The 20226-nt window shown below is 46.5% G+C and overlaps 1 pseudogene; it reads left to right on the top strand.

Moving 5' to 3' along the window:
• The first annotated feature begins 7809 nt into the window (after nucleotides 1-7809).
• On the top strand, nucleotides 7810-16344 carry LOC106148443 (annotated as a pseudogene).
• Nucleotides 16345-20226: the final 3882 nt, after the last annotated feature.

Raw genomic sequence — 20226 nt, 5'->3', positions numbered from 1 at the left:
TGAAATATCAAAACCCAGATTAGCTTTCAGAGCTCCTTGAGCACACTGAATCATTTCAATTAGCAGTTGCAGGCCCAAACTCAAAATCCAGAGACTCCCCAAATCCAATCCTCTGCACCTCAGCAAGAAGTCCCCTGAGGAAGCTGAACCTTCCTTAACCTAGCAGAGATCCCAGCTCAGCACAAACTTCCTACTGAGGAGGGTGTAGGTCAGCCAGGAGTGCATCAGAAGATAAATGTTCCATCTCTTGCCAGTGTTTCCTTTAAACCTGCAGATATGGAGGTTCTGATAACTGAAGAAGCAAACAAGGAGATTCCAACCACCCCAACCCAGCAGTTGTTCCCTCAGGGCCTCCAGAGGATCCTGAGGAGGTGGAACCTTCTCCAACTCAGCAGAAGGCCTGATCTCAGCCTCCAAGGCTCTCCTATGGAGACAGCTGGGAGCCACAGCTCAGCCTGCAAAGTCCTCTGAAAAACTCAAACCTCCACTCCAGGAGAGGCTAAAGCTCCAAAGTCCCCTCTGGAGTTTGTATCTAAAACTCTACCACATTATGACTTTGACCTCCAAGTTAGGGTCCAGGTCACCATTATAACTGCCAGTGTGACAGCTGAGCCTCCAGATGTGGAGCTTAACTCCAGAACATACCAAGGAGCTGGAATCGTCTTTGTTCCAGCAGGAGTCCCCAGCCCATTATCCAGAGTATGCTGAGGATGTGGGACCCTCTCCAACTCAAAAGGAGACTCCAGCTCAAGCTCCAGAGTCTTCTGTGGAGAGTAAGCCCTCTCCCATTGCAGGGAAAATGCCAGTTCAACCCTCTGAGTCTCCTGCGGAGTTTGAACCTTCTGGAAGCCAACTGGAAACTCCAGCTCAGCTGTCACAGTATGCTGAGGAGGGAAACCCTTCTCCAACACAGCAGGAGTAACCAGTTCAGTCTCCAGAGCATTGTGAAGTGAGTTTCACCTCCAGGTTACCATCAAGCTCAGCATTCAATCCTGCCCTTTGTGACTCTTAAACCTCCAAATCTACTGCTTACCACAATAGCAGAACCCACTGCAGATGCAAGAATTTTTCTAATATACCACGAGGCTACAGCTCAACCCTCAGTTCAAAGGAGGCTTACAAGTTCAACAGGAGGCTCCAGTTCAATCTTTGATTACCTCTTCAAGATGAGAAACCCTCTGCAACTCATCTGGCTACCTGCTTGGAGAATCTACAGGTTGAACCTTCTTCAACTCAGAAAGATGCTGTAGCTGAACATCTGCAAACCAACGGAGAGACTGAACGCTCCTCAACAAAGCAGGAGAAGCTCCCTAATGAAGTTGCAGCTCAACCTTCAGAATATCATGAAGTAACAGTTCTCCCTCTAGGTCACGATCCAGTTCAATTTCCAACATTGCATAATGTCATTGTTAAACTTTCAGAGTTTACTGATAAGGTTGAAATAGAAACTTCAACCAACCTGGATGCCACAGCTCAGTCCACAGTGGCCCCTGAGCAGTTCCAACCTGGGAAAGATGAGCAAGTGGTTATAATTCAGAAGCCAAATCCTCTTGTGATTGATGGGCGTTCTCCAGCCAATCAAGGGATCCCCAATTCAGCTGGAAGAGCTTCCTGAGGAACCTTCTCTAAGTCAGCAGGGGAGTTCAGCTCTGCCCTCAAATCCCACCATAGCTGTTTTACCAGTCCAGCACAGCTCCCAGCTCAGCCTCCCGGACCCTTGTAGGAGAGTGAAAAATCTTTTCCACTGACAAATAGCATGACATTTTCATCTCTAGTATGGAAACAATATTCAGAAATTAGCACAAAGTGTGGTCTAAAACTGCAGTTAAATATGTGAGCTTGGAGCCTATCATAACTGCAAGACCATTCTGGAGATAGAACCTTCTCCCCTGCTCAATCCTGTGGTTCCTACTGAACTGGTTGAATTTTATCCCATCCAGATTGATCACCCTTCCCACCCTCCAGAGTTCCCTCAAAATATGGAATCTTCTCCACCCCAGAAAGAAGTCACAGCTCAGACTTCAGATCTCCCAAAACAGGTACACCCTGCAACTCAGCAGGAGGTCCCAGCCTGCCACTAGACCGCTGTAACAAGCACAGACCTTGAGTTGCCCAGGAACCATCTCCATTGCTACATGCAGCACCCACTCAGCCTCCAGAAACTTCTAAGTCGGTAGAACTTTCTTCAAACTGGCAAGTGGTCCCATCTCAGCCTCCAGAGCCACCCAAGGAGGCTGCCTCTCAGTTACCAGTGACTCTGAGATGACAATTTCAACACCAGGTCAGGATCCAGCTCAGCGTCCCAATCAGCTGGTCTAACAGTTTGGCCTTTGAATGTAGGGCTTACAATGAGTTGGGAGCCCACATCAGAGGCTGAACATCCTGTAGCCCTGCAAAAGGCTTCAGATCCTTCTCAAGCACCCTGGGGTGACACTGCCACATCTAGACCAGATTCAGAGTCTTCATCCAGTCCCCAACCCAGTCACAGTCTGATATTTGGAAATAAAACTTAACCATGGCTTAGTATTCTGTAAATTAAACCCCAGGGAAAATTTTTAACAAGTGGTGCGGGGAGAGGGAGGGAAGGGAAGGAGGGACAGAGAGTGAAGAAAAGGAATTGAGATGTGTTATGTGCATGGACCAACTCCACACAAGGAATGAAGACATTATGTACTGCAAGCACATACTAAGAAACAAAACTTTAAATAAAGCTCTACAGTCCCGCATTGGTCTAGTGTGTACCTGTACCAGAACCCAACAGCAGAACAACACTTCACCACCTTGTAACAAATGTAACAGTCTCCTTCTCCTAAATTCATAAGCCACATTCTGCCTGATGCAGCTGCCTTTTCCTCAAGCTTTTCCTGGGCTGTCCTTGCCTCCCCAACTCACACTGACAGACTTTCTTCATGGTGCCCACTTGTCCTTACCCCATTCTCCTTGGTACTGTCGTGGCCCTTTCCCAGTCTTTCACTAGTGATTGCTCCTTCCCTTTTCTTGCTATCCATTTTTATTTTGCCCATAGCATCTTTGCTTACCTTTTGCTCTTCCATTTTTGCTCCACCCTTTTTACAGACCATTTCATTAGCAATGAGATTACAGAGTGCTTAGAGTTAGTTCTGGGCCTGGGGGTGCAGCTCAGTGGTAGAGTGCTTGCCTAGTATGTGCAGAGCTCTGTGTTCCATCTCTAGCACTCCCTCACCGTCCCCCCAAAAAAGATAAAATTACTAGACTCTGGAACCAGACTGAGTTTGAACCCAGTTTTTCACTTATTAGCTTTGTAATACAGTGCAAGTTAGTTAGCTCTGTGACTCAGTTTCCTCATCTGTAAAATGCGGATTATAATAGTTACCTTTTTATTTTTTTTGAGATAAGGTCTCACTGTGTAGCTCACTCTGGCCTTGAATTCACAGGCATCCTCCTGCCTCATCTTCCCATGTGCTGGGACTACAGGTGTGCACCACCACACTTGGTAATAGTTACCATTTTATAGAATTGCAAGAATGAGAAGAGTGAATACCTGCAAAACATTTACCAGCACCTAGCCTATATAGCTATTATTATTATTATTATTTTTCAGTCCCTGAATTATGTGCAGAATTCATCTTTTCCCCTTGCTTTCTTTTTTCTTTTTTGGTACCAGGAATTGAACTCAGGACCTTGCACTTGCCAGGCAAGCGTGTGTGCCACTGAGCTATGTCCCCAGCCCTTGTCCCTTGCTTTCTATATATAGTATTTAGTTTGTGCCCAACCCAGAAGGGCTAAGTATATTGGGAGCCACAGAAAGGTACCATTTTCTCCAGAACATGAAAATGTTGGGGGGATAAAGGAAAAAGACATCAAAAGCGAACAGGTATATAATTAAGAGGTAGAAAGGAATATAGACCTTAGGCACTGCCATTCTTCAGAATCCAGACTCACAAGGTGCGGGGGTTAGGGAAAGCTGCCTGGGTAAGGTCAAACTTTACCTGGCACTTAAAGAGTAGCTGTGATTGTGAAGTAGGGGAAACACCGGCAGTACAGCCTAGGCAAAGCACAGCAGCAGGAATGACCAGGATTCAATAAGCCAGTCTGCCTGCGAAAAATTGAGTTAGGAAGCGATGCGCGATGAAGAATTAACTTTGAATGTGAGCTTTAGGAGTTTGAAAGTCAGACAATTAGGTATGGAGAGCCAGTGAAAGTTTCCAAGCGAGAGAGTAAGTGGTTAAAACAGGAAGACAGTGTTAGAACTCACAGTAAAGTGATCTAGTGGGAAGAGCTGAATTCAGGGAGACCACCTAGAAAGCTCTAGCCAAACCTGGGAGTAAAGTGACAGGAGGCTGAGTAGAGCAGTTGGGATGAAAGTGGAAAGAAAATCATGGGAGCACTACAGAGAACAAACACACATGATTAATCAACTGAGCAAAGAACTGGGGATGAAAAAAAGAAGTGAAAAATCCAACATGGGTCCACAATTTCTATCCTGGATAAGAATGAGAATGGACAGGTGGAAAGAGCAGGACACAAGGAGAGCCAGTTTCAAGAAGAAGAGCTTGGTTTGGAGCACAAGGAACCCCTCTTTTCAACTTGCATCTTACAATTTGATTTGTAAAAATAAATTGAAGAAGCTGCATCTTTTGAGAAATTTTCTGGGTGCAGAAAATCAGGAGGATTGAGCTATATTCTCAGCCATTATTGTCCAGCCTTGGGGTCAAACTGGAAATCTTCCTGCCTCATCCTACTGAGTAGCTGGGATTACAGGCTTGTGCCATTGTGCCCTGCTGAGACTAGTTTTTTTACTCATCCCTGTGTCTTCAACTCTTTGCATCGTGCTTCACACATGTAGCAAATATTTGTGAAATTAATACATCTCAAGGTATACAAAAAAGATTATATATAAAGACTTTGGAAATATTGAATGAAATTATTCAATCATGATTACAAGCATGTCAAAATTCCATAAAATGGGAAGCGACTTTAAGAGATTGCAGAAAAACTGGTTTGAATTGATAGGATTACAGATGGGGAGGAGGAGGGAAAGGAGAAGAAAACATAATTGAGATTTCTTATATGTACTGAAGATGTAATAATTACATGCTGAAAACATTTACTAATAAAAACGTTTTTAAAAAGACAAAGCAATCAATCAGTCAATCAACTTAAATGAGGAAAGATCTCTTCTAGATTATGGTGTCCGAGGTTTCAGTCCATGGTCACTGACTCCAGTTTCTGGGCCTGTGAGAGGAAGAACACAGACAGGAGAAGAGGAAGCAGAGTTAGCAGAGTCCTTAACACATGGAGGCAGTTATACCTGCGACACTCCTTGGATATGTGACCACAGCCTTGAATTTGGGTAGATTAGCAGAGGATTGGGGCACGATGAGGTGCACCCTAGAAAAAGCCTACCTTGTCCTGAGCACACTGTTGGTGCATATGCAGATGTTGACCACTCTGCCAATGAGGGCTTATAAAGAACAGAAGATGGTATTAGAAACTGAAAGAAAACCAGTTATGCTACTTACTACCTGAGGACCTGGGATAATCAGGTCAAAAGCTGTGAGGAAAGCAGACCTTGTAAGTGAGAGACTGGGATATTTAGCTGAGGAAATTTCCAAGCCAAGTGTTGAAAATGTGGTCTGATCATTTTCATCATAGTCTCCTTCTCCTCCTCCTCCTCCTCCTCTTTCTCCTTCTCCTTCCTCTGCATCTCTCTCCTCATCTTTCTCTTCTCCTCTCCTTCTTCCTCTCCTCTTCCTTCTTTTGTGCTCTTCCCTCCTTCTCCTCCTCCTCCTCCTGCAGTACCATAGCTGTTGATGCTTTAAATGACACTGGAGTGGGGAGAGTGCACTTTTCACGCAGGATCAGTATGAATGTTTGGAGACCACAGAATGAAGAGCAGTGGCTCCCCAAATCCTTTGTCCATGTCCGAATCTCTGGAGTCAATGAACATAATTAATACTGCAAAGGAGTCTGGGTTATGCAGTGAAGAGTGAAAAAGTCTGCAGGTACAATTAAAGGTACTGATTGATTGATTGATTGATTGATTGATTGATTGATTTTTGAGACAGGGTCTCACTATGTAGTTCAGGCTGGGCTTCAACTTCACTATATAGCAAGGCTGGACTCAAACTCACAGTGATCCTCCTGCCTCAGCATCCCAAGTGCTGGGATTGCAGGTGTGTGCCACTACACCCAGCTCAAGCTTTTCCTATTTTAAGCCACTTAAGTTTCAGTAATTTCTTACAGGAAGATACTACAAAGAGCAGGCAATTATGAGTCTGGGGCTGGTGGTGTGGCTCAGTAGAAGAGAGAGTGCTTGTTATGAAGGAAGTGCTGGGCTTGATCCCCAGCAGGAGGAAGAGGAAGAGAAAGCAGGAGGAGAAAGAGGAAGAGGTATAAATAGCAGTTCTACAGTCTAGGTGATACACGTCATGTGAAAATACCTCCTGTTCCCACCAGCGTCATCCATCAGCCCTCCCTGAGTGGTGGATCACGGCATGTGGGCACTGACCAGTAAAGCAGCTGCTGACCACACCAGGCTGTTGCAGATAGGAAATGGGTCACTGTGGCTGAAGAACTGATGTATCTACTTCATTTGATTTTAGTCAACCCTGAATCAATCTCAGGAGACCAAAAGAACACCACACAAAAGACCTAAATGTACCATAAGTCTCCTCCCCAAAATTTTTAAAGTGTTCTAGGACAACAACCTCAGAATTTAGTCTCCCAGGGACACCTTCAGGCCTCAGGATTGAGAGTTGGGCAAACTCTGGCCTCCGTCACATGAGAAAGAGCAAGTACCAAGGAGCAACGTCCACAGCGTCATCCAGAACTCCTGATCCCCTGGCTGGCTTTGTGTTGTTTGTTTTTGTTGCAGAATTTAAAAAAAAATTACCCTCTGTTGTGTCAGTTTCCAGATCCTTGAAACAGGTACCCTATTGTCCATGACCCACAGCCCCTCATGACAGCCTGCTCCGTAGGGGCACAGCAGGTTGGCTCCAGGAGCAGAAGAGCAGAAAGACCCGTTGTGGGTCAAAGTAGCATAGAAGCTTCTGGGAGGATCGGCAGGGAGGGAACTGGGAGAATTTTGCTAAAGCAAAGAGCCAAAATGAACACCACGGTGGTTGGAGAATGTTTATTAAAGGATGTCAAGTGTACACTTCATGCCAGACAGAATCGGAGAGTTGCCCAAGATAGGCAAGCGGAGAAGATCTTGGGCTGTGTGAGCGCTCAGTGGGAAAGACTTTGCAGCTCCACGGATCCCCAGGGTGCCAGGTTTCACAGACTGCTGGCCACCCCAGGCTTCCACGATCATCCAGGTAAAGCCAGAGCCCATGAGGGTTGGAGCCCTGAGGCTGGTGAAAGAGAAGTAGAGGTAGAAGAGGCATGAATCCCTGAGTATAGGAAGGGAATTAATGTCATCAGGGAAGGTGTCCTTCTTCAATACCAGAAGACCTGGCTCTTCATGAGTCTGGAGAAGCAACTTCTGTCAACTGGAAGATGAAGGCTCAAGGATGACTCTACTCTAGGGATCTGAAATGAGGCTCCTGTGCTATGTAGATGGTGTAGGTGCATAGGAGGTGGCTTATACAGCTGTGCTCACAGTCTCAGCTCTTGCACTGATAGCAGATGGGAACACAGCAGCTGGACTGGCAACAGTTAGACTGGCAACAGCTGGACTTGCAGCCCACACAGGATCCACAGCCCCCCTTAGAGGACCTACAGCACCCACAGCTCCCCTTGCACCCTCCACTGGAGCCACAGCCCCCTTTGCCACAGCTGGAGCAGGAATGGGCTGGCACATAACAGCACACGGGCTTGCAGCAGCACATGGGCACGCAGCAGCTGGAGCCACAGCAGTCCATGGTTCTGGTGATGGAGGTGGAGAGGTCAGAGGAGCAGGGGCTGAGGGAGGTGTGCAGGTGTGGAGCCACCTGGGCCTGGAGGCCGACATGCCCTGGCAGGTCAGGTGAGAGGCTGACACGTGGTCACTTCCCCCTTTGTTGTTTACACCTGTGCTTGGGCCTTTGCTCTCTTGTGTCCCCTTCCTCCCTCCTCCTTGCTGCTCACGGCTCACTGGCTGTGGGCACCATGTCTCTTCCTGGTGTTGGCTGCAGGGCTGTCTCCTGGAGCCACAGGGACCCCACTCTTGTTCAGACACTGCTCTGCTTGGTGTTCAGGATGTGCAAGTATGTGTCTGTTGGGTGAGGGCCTGGCCTCAGGTCAGAGCTCACACACAGCCCTGCCTGTGTCCATGTCCCTCCACGGGAGGCCCTTTCATGCCTCGGCACTGCATGTCTTTCCAGCACAGGAGCCGAGCTCTGGGAATCTGGAGCCAGATTGGGAGGAGGGAGGGTGAGAGGGAGGAGCCTGGGCTTGTTGAGAGTGGAGGGAGCCCTGTCTTTGGGGCGGGCCAGGCAGCCTCTCCATCCAGTGCCTTCCTCTGCTGAGCTGTGTGCTCTTCACTGGATCCTTTCCGTGGGCCTGGAGGCTCCCGGTGCAGGGCAGGTGGTCGGCTGAGTCTCGGGATGTGCAGGAGGAGGAGGCCCTGAGAGGCAGCTGTCAGTGGCTCAAGTGCATGACAGGGCCTGGAGAGGAGGAGTCCTTGTCCTGGCTGGAAGCTGCAGGTGCTTGCGTCCTGGACGTGGCACCTACTGTGGATCCTCAGCAGAGCCAGCCTGAGCCGGCTGAGTCCCAGGCTAGGCTGCTTATCTCGCACCACCCTCCTTCTTTGTGACTCTGCTCCCAGACCTAAGAAGGGCAGGGTAGAGGGGGCCTGCCTCTGGGAGGGGACTGCAGCCAGTGAGGGGTGAGGTTTGGGGGAGGGGCTCGGCATGCCTGTGAGTGGGTGGCTGTGTGCGCGCACACCCGTGTGTGGAAGGGTGTTCACATGCGATGGAGCACCCTCCCGATTCTGCACTGCTGTTCTTGTCACCTGTCCCTGCCCAGGGAATGGGGCATGGTGGGGCAGAGCTCACGTGGAACGTGGTGGAGGGAACAAAGTGGAGGAACCAAGAGAAAGGAAGAAACCAACCAAGTTCCTGAGTGTCCTCCCCCAGGTGATTGCAGCCTGGCCGAGCACCTGCCCCGTGGTGTCACCAGGGGACCCTCTGTGCAGGAGTCCTAGGAGTTGTGGTGGATGCCAGTCTGTGGACAGGGTTGGCACTGCAGGACTCAAGGGTCCTGAGAGCTTCCAGCCGTGCCCCATCACAGGGCTGGCTCCAGCCTTGTTCAAGGGCACGCAGAGTTTTACCGTGTGGTTCCAGGCTACTCCAGGATTCCCTTCCCCGTAGCCTTGGAAGGCAGGTGCCGATCTTCCAGCTGCTGCTCCTCAAGGGGCAAGCTCACCTGGCTGTGGATTTTGTTAGCTTTGCCACCAGGCGGCGCTGTGTCTTATATCGCTTTGCCTGCTGCTCTAGTTCCGGTACAATCTGAACTCAGCTGTAAAGGAACTGAACTTCATTTTTGGCTCATGCTGGGGAGAGGACCCAGGACCTCGTGCCTGCTGAGCGAGTACTGTGCCACCGAGCTACATCCCGGCTCCAACTCCAATCATTTTGGGTGCCCAGGCCTCACTCGGCAAGGTGTTCACAGACTGCAGTGAAGAATGAGCTGAATACAAGGAATCCCCACTCCCGGGAGACTGGGGGAAATGGACAAATCGCAAAACTGTGCTCAGCTCCGGGAAGCTCACTTCATGATAGAATGAACTATCTACTTCTCTCCCGTCCTTTCCCCCTCTTCTCCTTGATCACTTGCTTCTTTCTAGGCCGACAATTCCATCGCTCTGTTTTCTGGAGGGAGAACAGACAGATGTCTGAGGTTTTTCTCGTGCATAGCCGTTCAAGTTGGTTTCTTGATTACAGGCTTTGAAAACCCGTCCTCGTGAAGAGGCGGGCTGTGCAACGTTTCCGATGGTGTGTGCCAGGCGAGGGGACGTCTGCACCCCATGTCCCGTGCCTCCTGTCCGAGGTCAGGGCATCGAGATTTCCTTTCGTGCCAGGTCTCCTCTGCCCAGGCCCAGCAATCAATGACCCTTGGCACCTTGTGTGACTTGACTGACACCCTCGTTCCAGGGGCCTCTTAGGCGTTGGGTGTCATCTTTGGCAGCGTCAGAAAAGAAGGCGAATTCCTTAGGACAGTGAAGAGTCTCCCGACTGTCTGTATGACGGTGTGTTTTGTCGGCACTGGAGTATCACAGAGTTCGCGGCCCTCTGTTTCTGTGGGTGAAAGTGCTGTCATTGTGCCCATTTCTTCTCCTGTGGTGCAACTTCCAAACGTCCCTGCAACCTGCTGCTCAGTATTTTAAGTCAAAGGTATCGCTCGTTTTGTCTTCTGTTTCTTATTTTGCTGATTTCGGTAGGTTTCTCGCCTTTGATCGCTTAGTAGAAATTTTTGCTGATGTACCTTTAGTGAGAAATGAATGTTACCCGTCTGTAATGTGGAACATGAATTTCAGGTATGACTTCACTGTGGGACGGCTGATGGGAACCTTTTAACGCACACGTGAGTTCACTCAAGTCTTCAAGGGCGAGACCACTTCCAGTTTCCTTTTTGGGATTTTCAAGTACACGGTGCAACATTATTCCGTCCATTCACAATGGTGTAGATGGGTCTCTTGAGGTTCCTCCTTTCTCTCAACAGAAACCTTGCCCCTGCCCGAGTCTTCTGACATAGCTGCTCCTGCATGCAATGCCTCTTCTTCCATGTCTGAAAATGAATGACATTTGTCACCTCATGTGTGACTGACAGTCTGACTGAGTGGGGTCTTAACTCCTGGATGTCACATTTGGCAGTGTCAGAAAATAAAGTGAAATCAACAGAATGTTTAATTGTTTTCCTAATATATCTATGATTGTCTGTTTTGCCTTAGTTGGAGCATCAAATACTTCACAGACCTCTGCTGTTGTTGTTGCTGTTGTTCCCGTCTGTGCTGCTTTTCCTGCTCCAAATTTGTCTTGTAGTATTTCAGACCCCCGGTGTGAGCACCAGACTCATAGTGGAAAGTCTGGGGGAGTCCTCCATTTGCACATCTATGTAATTTGCGTATGTTGTGTTAACTCTGTTGAAATGCAAGGGAACACATGAGCTATCCTCTAAGAGCTGTTATTTGCTCACTGCTCACTCTCTGCCTCTGCTTTGCCCCTCCCTCCTTTTCGCCTAAGTGAACAACGTTGGACCTTCGTGCTTTCCAGTTCCACAATGTGCTGGTATTAAATATTGTTTTTTCCATCAAAACTCACGTGGAATCTGATTTGTAATGTAGTACGAAGTGGAATCAGGTAGAAATTTTAAGGTGTCAGTCCAGCTGAGTATTGGGAGCGGTTGAAGCTGGAAATCAGTCATATGTGTGAGGGTAGGACAGAGCCAGAGTGCCTAAAGCAGTCACGTTACCTCAGTCTTGAGAAAACCATCCCGCCAGGACAATTTCAGTCATAGGTCACTAGGCAACCTTATACCTCCTGGTACTAACTTTACAAGAGTATACATAAACACCCCTACTGCTGTTGTTCAGGTCCTTTTGCCCATCAGGTAAAGAGGCCTCCACCTGACCCAGCTCATGTCTCTTGTCTATCTTTTCCTCATTCCCACTGCCGTTCCTCCCCAGGGTACACCGAGAGACCAATGAGTCCCAACAGCTGAAGACCTAGAGCCCATGACAGTCTCCTCCACTCGTGCAGCTGGAGGCTTAGAGCCCACAACAATGTCTCATGCAAGTCATATCAAGGATTTGCACTGGGAAGGCCAAAAGGTCAGTGGTAGAAGCTAGAAAGTCTGTACCAGTGGGATGAAGGACCTGTGCCACCAGGCTAAGGGATCTGCACTGGAGCCAGGAAGTGACACTCAGGGTAATGACCAGAGCTCTCCTGAAAAGAACCAAAGCCATCTTCAGCAACAGTGAGGGGGCTGGGGATTTAGCTCAGGGGCACAGCACCTGCCTAGCAAGCATGAGGTCTTGAGTTTGATTCCCTGTAACGGGGAGGGAGGGGTGCAGCAACAGTGAGGACCCAAGCTCCTCCAGTGATGAGAATGGCTTTTTCATACCGGAAAAGCCAACATAACAAGCATCTCTAGGAGAATCAACAACTCAACATCTTCCCCTCTAGTTCTCCTTTTATGCTGTTGGCAACAATCCTCAGGTGGGCCTTCCACACCCAGCACCGTGCTAATTCAGTTCAGCTGGGGATTTTAAACTGCCCCTTAGTTAATCCACCACAAGTCTACTCTCTCATGTGATGGGGGAGGGGGAGGTGCTGCTTTCTGTCTGTTTTCTCTCTTCACCATGGTTATACTGGTTGAATAAGCTCTTCAAAACACAAAACAAAACAGAACAATGTGCTGAATGGTTACAGCTACCTGCATCTAGAAAATGCAAACTACCCACTTGAGACACAAGGAACATGGGCTGATTAGGACAGGAGAACAGGAAGTGATTACAAGTGGCCACAAGGAAAGTTTCAAATGCTAAATGTGTGTGTGCATCATCACCATTCCGGTGATGGTTTCAAGGCTTTACAAACAGTATCTGCCACGCAGTCTCCACATACTGTCTCGCCTCAGTCTACTAGGTTTTCCTGAAAAATCAGACCTAAGCGGAAAGAAAAGATGAATAACAGTCCCAATCCCCTTATTCCTGTTTTACCTGCCATTACAAAATAGCCATCAAGCAAGTGAATAGTGAGGTATCATCTTCTCCATGGCACTAGCCCTACCTTGGTAATGATCAGGTAGGGTTAGTTCCAGTTAGGTCGTTCCAGTTAGATCTTATTTTCAGGCAGACACAATTATGTCAGTATACTGAATACTACACTTTGGTACTAAATTCATTAGCTAAGGATGAATAATAAATCATCTGTGTGCCCCTCAAAGCTACAACCTGCTATGGATCCACCATCCTGGCTCCAGAAGTCACACTTTCACAGCAACATTCATATCTCTGTTTTTTCTTTCTTTCATATCTTTTTGGTACCAGAAATTGAACACAGGGTCTTGAGTTTGCTAGGCAGGCGCTGTGCCACTGAGCTCCATCCCAGACCCTTCATATCTCTTAAGGAAAATTACTTTGAAATTTTCTAGAGTCTCAGTGCTACATAATTAAGTGGAAATGGGGAAGACTCAATTCAGGAAAGAAAAGCATCCTAAAATTCATAGCTCTGTAAGTGTAAATCCCCAGCCTGGCATCTTCAGAGAAACTGCCTCCTTAAATGGAAAAGACCCCTCAGCTTTGTGCCCACCACATGCAAAACATCAATGCACACATGATGCTTTAAAAGTGAAGATGTCACCTGTGCCTCAATCACCGAAGTTATCCTACTTTTCCTGTTTCTACATAGCACACTGGATCTGGCAAGATGGTGTATGACTGGATCCCAGCACTCTGCGCAGCTGAGGCAAGAAGATCTCAAGGCGGAGAACATCCTGACCAATTTTGTTACTTAAGGAGACGCTTAGTGCATATGTGAAAAAATAAAGTCTGAGGATATCCCTGTAGTTCACTGTGAAAACCAACTTCTCTGTGTGACGTCTCTCCAAGCCCAGTCATGCAAAAGTAAGAAACTAATAGATAGATGGTTGATAGATGAAAGACTCCTAATACCTAGATAAAAATCATAAAATGAGTAAGTAGGTGATTTATTTAGTATGAAGAAAAAGATGGGCCATGGGGGAGGGGGCACTGGAGGGGGGCTCCCACCTTGGAACCCCAAGACACGACCTCACTTCCGTGGCACCCTGTCCAGACAGAACTTGGATCCCCTGTTAACAGACATCACAATGCAGTAAGGGCCGTCTCCAGAGCTCACTTGGCCAAAGATGGGCAACAGTGAACATGCTGAGCTGCTTCCTCACTTCACAAGGCCGCAGCCTCAGGACCCCAGGCACAGGAGTCTCTGTGAAAGACTGAGGAGGTGGTTGACTCCTGCAGGTACTGCCGACGATGATGCAGAAGTGACTCAACCGTCATGGACACCACAGGGATGTGTCTCTGGGACTGACCATGACTCACGAAGAAAAACCAACTTATCTGTGTGACTTCTCTCCAAGCCCAAATACCAATGGCACCATAAAGCGCGAGATCCCAGCGCAAGTCTCACCAGGCCAGAGACTCCCACTAGCTCTGGGCAGGTCTCCCCAGAGCCAGGCACACAATGCTAGCGAGCCAAGGAAGTCCAGGGTGGGCGAATGAAATCACAGACATTAGGCACCGAGAAACACTGAGAAACCTAGTACACATGCGCCCTGACCTGGTCACCAATGGAAAGGCCTTTGTAGGGAGCTACGCCGCACTCTGGCCAATGTGGTCAGTGCAGGCAGTCAGGCCACACTTGCTCAAGAGCCCTCCGAGCCCATTTTCCTGGGCAATGAACCCTACTGTGGTGCCTTCCACCTGAGCACCTCCACGACCCACACCTGTGCCGCACAGGCCCTGATGATGGGAAGAGATCCCACAGGCCATGTTATGGGAGGTCCATCTCCTTTGTGGGTCTCTGTGATGAAGTTCAGGATTGCAGTCTTTGGACAACAACCAACTTTCAGCACAAAATGGCTCCAGGATGAAGGTGTGCCACGTACTCTATCATCTCAGTGGGAACCGGAAGAAGCCTTTAGGCCATCTGAGCTAAAGGAAGAGTATGAGCCCTTAATCCATGCATTGCCTTGTGCATCAGATCATCCTCCAATGCCTTGTCTAGAAGAGAAATCCACCCACTGCAGAGTTACAGGGCTCTGGATGAAGTTTTCTTGCACCAATGGCCATACTTTTCAGGCCAAACTTTGTAGCAAAAGAACTCACTGTGCGGTCTGCACAGATCATGTACAGGGACTCAAGTGGCAGGTATACAAGTGCATCGGCTGTAAACACTTGGTTCACAAGAAGTGCCACACACTTGTCACAATTGAGTGTGCACAGCATTCTTTGCCACCAGAATCTGTCATGCCAGTGAATCAACTGCCCACAGCTTCAGACCCTGCACAGACAGGAAGTCTGTCTCATCCGTCAAGGCACGACAGTTTGGAGCAAATTGGTGAAGACGAGGAGGTAAAGAACCCCAGGGAAAGTGGCAAATCTTCCTCTAGTTTAGGTCTTCAGGACTTTAGTTTGCTCTCAGTGATAGGGACAGGAACTTATGCAAAAGTGCTCTCAGTTCAACGACAAAAAACACATCGAAGTTTTGCAATGAAAGCCATGAAGAAGGAGGGTGCCAGCATTCATCGGGCACAGAGAGAGAAGCATGTTTCAGAGTGGGCACCGAGTCATCCTTTTCTTGTTGGGCTGCCTCTTGCTTTCAGACAGAAAGCAGACTGTCTTTTGTCCTAGGCTATGTCAGCCGAGATCTCAGGTTTCACATGCAGCAACAAAGACTACTGAGCCACATGCCAGGTTTTACTCTGCAGGGATCAGTTTAGCATTCAGCTACCTTCACCAGCAAGGGATACTCTGCAGAAATTTGAAATTGAACGATTTATTACGAGATTCAGAAGGGCACCTTCAGCTCACTGACTATTGCGTGTGTAAGGAAGGACTAGGGCCAGGGATGTGAGCAGCACTTTCTGTGGCACTGCTAATTACCTTGCTCCAGAAATTATCAGAGAAGAGTACGGTTTTGGTGTGGACTGTTGGACTCTTGGAGTCCTCACGTTTGAGATGATGGAGGGAGAGTCTCCATTTCTCATTGTTGAGAACTCTGATACCGCCGATCAAAAGGCAATTGCTTATCTCCTGCAGCTTATTGTGGAGAGAAAATTTCATGTACCACGTTGTCTGTCTGTAGAAGTTGCAAGTGTCCTGCAGGGTCTTCTGAACAAGTACCCAGGGGAATGATTAGGTTGCTATTTTCAGTCAGGGTTTGTGGATGTTCAGGACCATCCATTCTTTCAAAACATTGACTGGGACATGATTGAGATAAAGGGACTGCCACAAGCCCTATCAAACAAATATTTCTGGAGAATTCGGTTTGGACAACTTGGATCTGCAGTTTACTAATGAACCTGTCCAGCTCATTCCAGATGACAAGGACCCTGTGAGGAAGATCAGTGGATACGAATTTGCAGGGTGTGAGTGTATCAATCCTCTCTCGATGTATGGAGAAGAATGGGTCTGATCCTTGTTTTCCAGCTGTGCATTCTGTGTATCTTGCTATTTAGTGCACACAAAACCTTGCTATCATCCCAGATTCAAAGAACAATTTCAATTGTTTAGAAGCTAATTTTAATTTCTCTTTTGGCTTATATTTAGATGTAATACTTGATTCTTATAGTGTATGATAGACAGTACTGAATTTTTTGTTGTTGATAGACTTGCTGTTTATTTGACTTAAATAATGATGAAGCAACTGCTTGTCAACCAAACTTGTAAATACATTCCATTTGTTGGGTGGAGACAGAATGTATATGATTTTTCTTGTTATTTAACATATGGGAAAATAATTTGCCCTTGAAGTAGAATGTCTTAACTATGCTTGCTTCTCTCCAAACCTTATTACCTGTACTTTTGGGCCCCAGTTTATGTAGTCTTTAGGGAAATCAAAAAAATAACAATGTTGAAAAAATCTGCAGAGAACACATGTATCACAGTTCTAGCTCCTTAGTTTTGTTTAGTAGGATAACACACGAAATACATAGTATGATCCTTTTCAGCTCAGAGTTCTTCAAACTATTTTTATTAAAATTAGTGGTTAGCATTTTATGAAAGAGTTGTCACATATAGCATCCTATTTTAGTACCATTTTATGCAAAGAAATACAAAAGTAACCATCATCATCTAAGTTATGTGGTACAATCTTAGTGCAATTTAATTTTAGGTAAGCCATCTAGCTTTCAGTTCAGAATGATTTAGGATTTGTAGGCATTGAATAAAATATATTTTTATCTTTCTTTGAAGCCCCATTTTCGGGGCTGGGGATTTAGCTCAGCGGCAAAGCGCCTGCCTGGCAAGCGCAAGGTCGTGAGTTCGGTTCCCAGTACCGGAGAAAAACCAAAAAAAAAAAAAAAAGAAGAAGCCCCATTTTCATTAGAAATATAACTTTCCCAAAGCTGTTAGTCATATAATGTCTTTTCTTTTAATAGCTAAGTTTCAAATAATGAAAATATCAGAGGAAAATGGTCACATGTTCCTTTGGCAGGTATGCATGTTTCTCTTAATGCCTGGAACTTGTTTTAAAATAAAAAGCAGTATTCACAACCTAAATTTATACAGAATTCTGCCATGTCAGGAGTATGTTTGTGATCTTGCTTTTAACTGTTGCTCTTTCCTATAGGGCATTTCAGAATGTAGAGTAATCACACAGGGAGCTTGTTTAAAATGTTTATTACTGAACCCACATTTGGCCCTCATTTTGAGAAACACTTTCTTCAAGTTCTTTTGTCCTCCAGTGAAGTAGTGGAAAGTATATCCATGGTATACAAGTCTAAGATGGTTTAAGCAGGAATTTACAACCTTATGAACATTTTTTGAACAAATTTTAAATGAATTTGTTTGCTATTTTCCCTGTTCCCTCCAGAAAAAGAATCTTATCAGTTTTCTAACAGTGATATACAAATGATGAGTATTTTTCTCTGATGAGGTTTTAACTTTTATTCAGGGTAGTCTTGTGTTTTTAAATTGTTTAAGTGGTAAGATGTACTGTGTACATTTTATTTAGGATTTGCTTACAAATATGTTTTGAACTCTTTATGAAGTCTTTAAGTATCATGCCAGTTCTTTTCATGTTATACAAAAGTTCTCTCAAAGGGGAAAAAGACAGTTTACAGCCAGAATGATTGCATTTTGGCTGTCAAGGCAATAATTAACTCTGCAAAAGCCTGTGGTCAGATCATTTTATGTATATGTAGCCTAGATTAAATTACAAGTACCTTGTTCAGTGCAGGTACATTTACCGTATAGATTTGTTTTGTTTTGATTTTTTCATGTGGAATGCTGCCTTGGTCATCATAATGTCATCTCTATTTCTGTACTTTCTTTTTCACGTTAAAAACCTTCAAATAAAACATGTAATACACACACACACAGAAAATCAAAACTGTCTTTATCCACAGTTAACATAAATACCTGCACAGAAAGTCCATGTCTGCAAAAGGCTACAGCACTAATGAGTAAAGTGGATTACAGGATCATTATAAATATTGTAGAAATCAATTATATGGGAGGCTGAGGCAAGAGGATCCCGTGTGAGGTCAGCCCGGGCAACACAGTGAGAGCCTATTGGAAGGAAGGAAGCAGGGAGGGAAAGAAAGAGGGAAGAAATGAAAGAAGGAAGGAAAATACAGAGGGAAAGGGAGATGGGTGGGACATAAATACTATCATCACTTAGGTAGTTTCTTCAAAAGTGAGAGTCACACCCAGAAGTTGACACAGCCATTCTTCTTCTCTCGTCAAGATACATGAAAGTGTGTCTCTATAAGGACTTACACATGGATGTTAATCACTCCTTCGTGATAGCCCAAGTAAGAAATGGTACTATTTCACATTCCCATCAGCAGTGTCTGAGAGTTTAGGTTGTTCCATGTCCTCATCCACACCCAGAATGGTCACTCATCTTTCATTTTAGCCATCTTAGCAATTGCATAGTGTTATCTCACTGTTTTCTTCAGTGTTATTTTTGCTATTAGTAAGAGGTTATTGTTAAGTTTGTATTTACAAATTAAATACAGTAACACTGTCTTAAAATGTGCTGACCATCCAGGTATCTATGAGCAGGTAAATGGAGACACAAATCATGTTGTACATATACACTGAAATATCAGCAATAAAAAGGGAGACTCTTTGGTCCATTCAGACACAGGGGTAAATCTCAATATGACCATGACAAGCGAAGAGGAGCAAGGGTCAGGTGTACTATATACTTTCATTTGCATAAAATCCCAGGAACTACAAAGTGATAGTAATGTGAGAAATCAGAGTTGTGATTCCCTGGGGACAGGGAGCAGAAAGTAGCATATTCCCTGTTCCAATAGTTTAAAAGCTCATTAGCAAAACCAGTCTATGACAGTAAAATTAGTTACAGGAAAAGACCACACAAAACACATCTGAAAAATCACAGACTATGGATTCTGTGCAGGAAATTGGTGGAACACTGTTTTGCCTCAGGGCCCTGACCTATTCCTTTCAGTATTGGAGGCAACAACATAAACCCCCTGATTAGTGCCTGAGAACAATTAATGTCCAGCTTGGGTTCAGGCCTGCAGGAAAACCTGCAATTGTCTGGGGGGCAGGTTGCTCAGGGAGCAGAAAGGTAATGAGGGGGTGGAACTGCTGAGCCCCACACTAGCCAGAAAAAAAGGAGTCACCCTTCCTTCATCATTTTATGTCCTCTTCCTTGTCCTTCACCCATGCAGCTCCTACGCTGCCAGTTCTGCCTCCCAAATGACTTTAATTCATTGGCTACTTTTCTCCATTCTCTCTTGTGACTTTCTCATATCTGTCCCCTCTCCATCCCCATGGTGATTTGCTGGACCTTGCTGGCCCCCGACAACAAAGAGAGTTGCTCTGCCTCCCCTGAGCAGCTCAGGCACCCCAAGGGGAAAGGCAGCCTCATCCTCTCCTGAGGTTCCACGGTGTGTGGTGGGTGGGTGGAACACTGAACCACTGGATTCCCTGCTGTGATTCATGAAACCCATAGGAGGGAGATGCTCCAGAGAGGAGAGTGTGGAGACAGCGAATCAAAAAGAAGCATCAAGAAAATCATGCTGAAAACAGGCTTGAGGGGAGGAGGGTTTTATTGAAAGGACTCACACAGCAATTCTCAGAAGTTGCAGACCCCCAAGGTGAATGGTGTTGCGTGCTTTTATGGGGCCATACCTGGAGGACAGGGTGTAGCGTGTCCAGTAAGAATACCGGTGAAGGGAAGAGACTGCTGAGTTTCCTTTCTGAAGCAGTCAAAGGTCACATGCTGAACGGGTGGGAGATGTGCCCCCTCACTGGCTCTGAGAATGTTTTTGATATGAACACTTGCTTTCCAACTCCCGAAAATACCAGGCCAGAGCTGTGTCTCTAGGCTTTGTGATGAAGGGGTAGTCACTCTCTGGAGGCACTAGGGGTATGCCAGAGCTTCAGATCTTACACTGGCAGCACACAGGGACACAGCAGCTGGACTGGCAGCAGCAGGGCTTGCAACAGCTGGACTCACAGCAGCAGGGCTTGCAGCAGCTGGACTGGCAGCAGCAGGGCTTGCAACAACTGGACTCACAGCAGCAGGGCTTGCAACAGCTGGATTGGCAGCAGCAGGGCTTGCAGCAGCTGGACTGGCAGCA

This window comes from Chinchilla lanigera, unplaced genomic scaffold (assembly GCF_000276665.1).
Source record: "Chinchilla lanigera isolate Chin_1 unplaced genomic scaffold, ChiLan1.0 scaffold00021, whole genome shotgun sequence".
In the NCBI taxonomy this organism is placed as follows: Eukaryota; Metazoa; Chordata; class Mammalia; order Rodentia; family Chinchillidae; genus Chinchilla; species Chinchilla lanigera.
The sequence above is the reverse complement of the archived record's forward strand: the minus strand, read 5'-3'. Positions and strand labels throughout refer to the sequence as shown.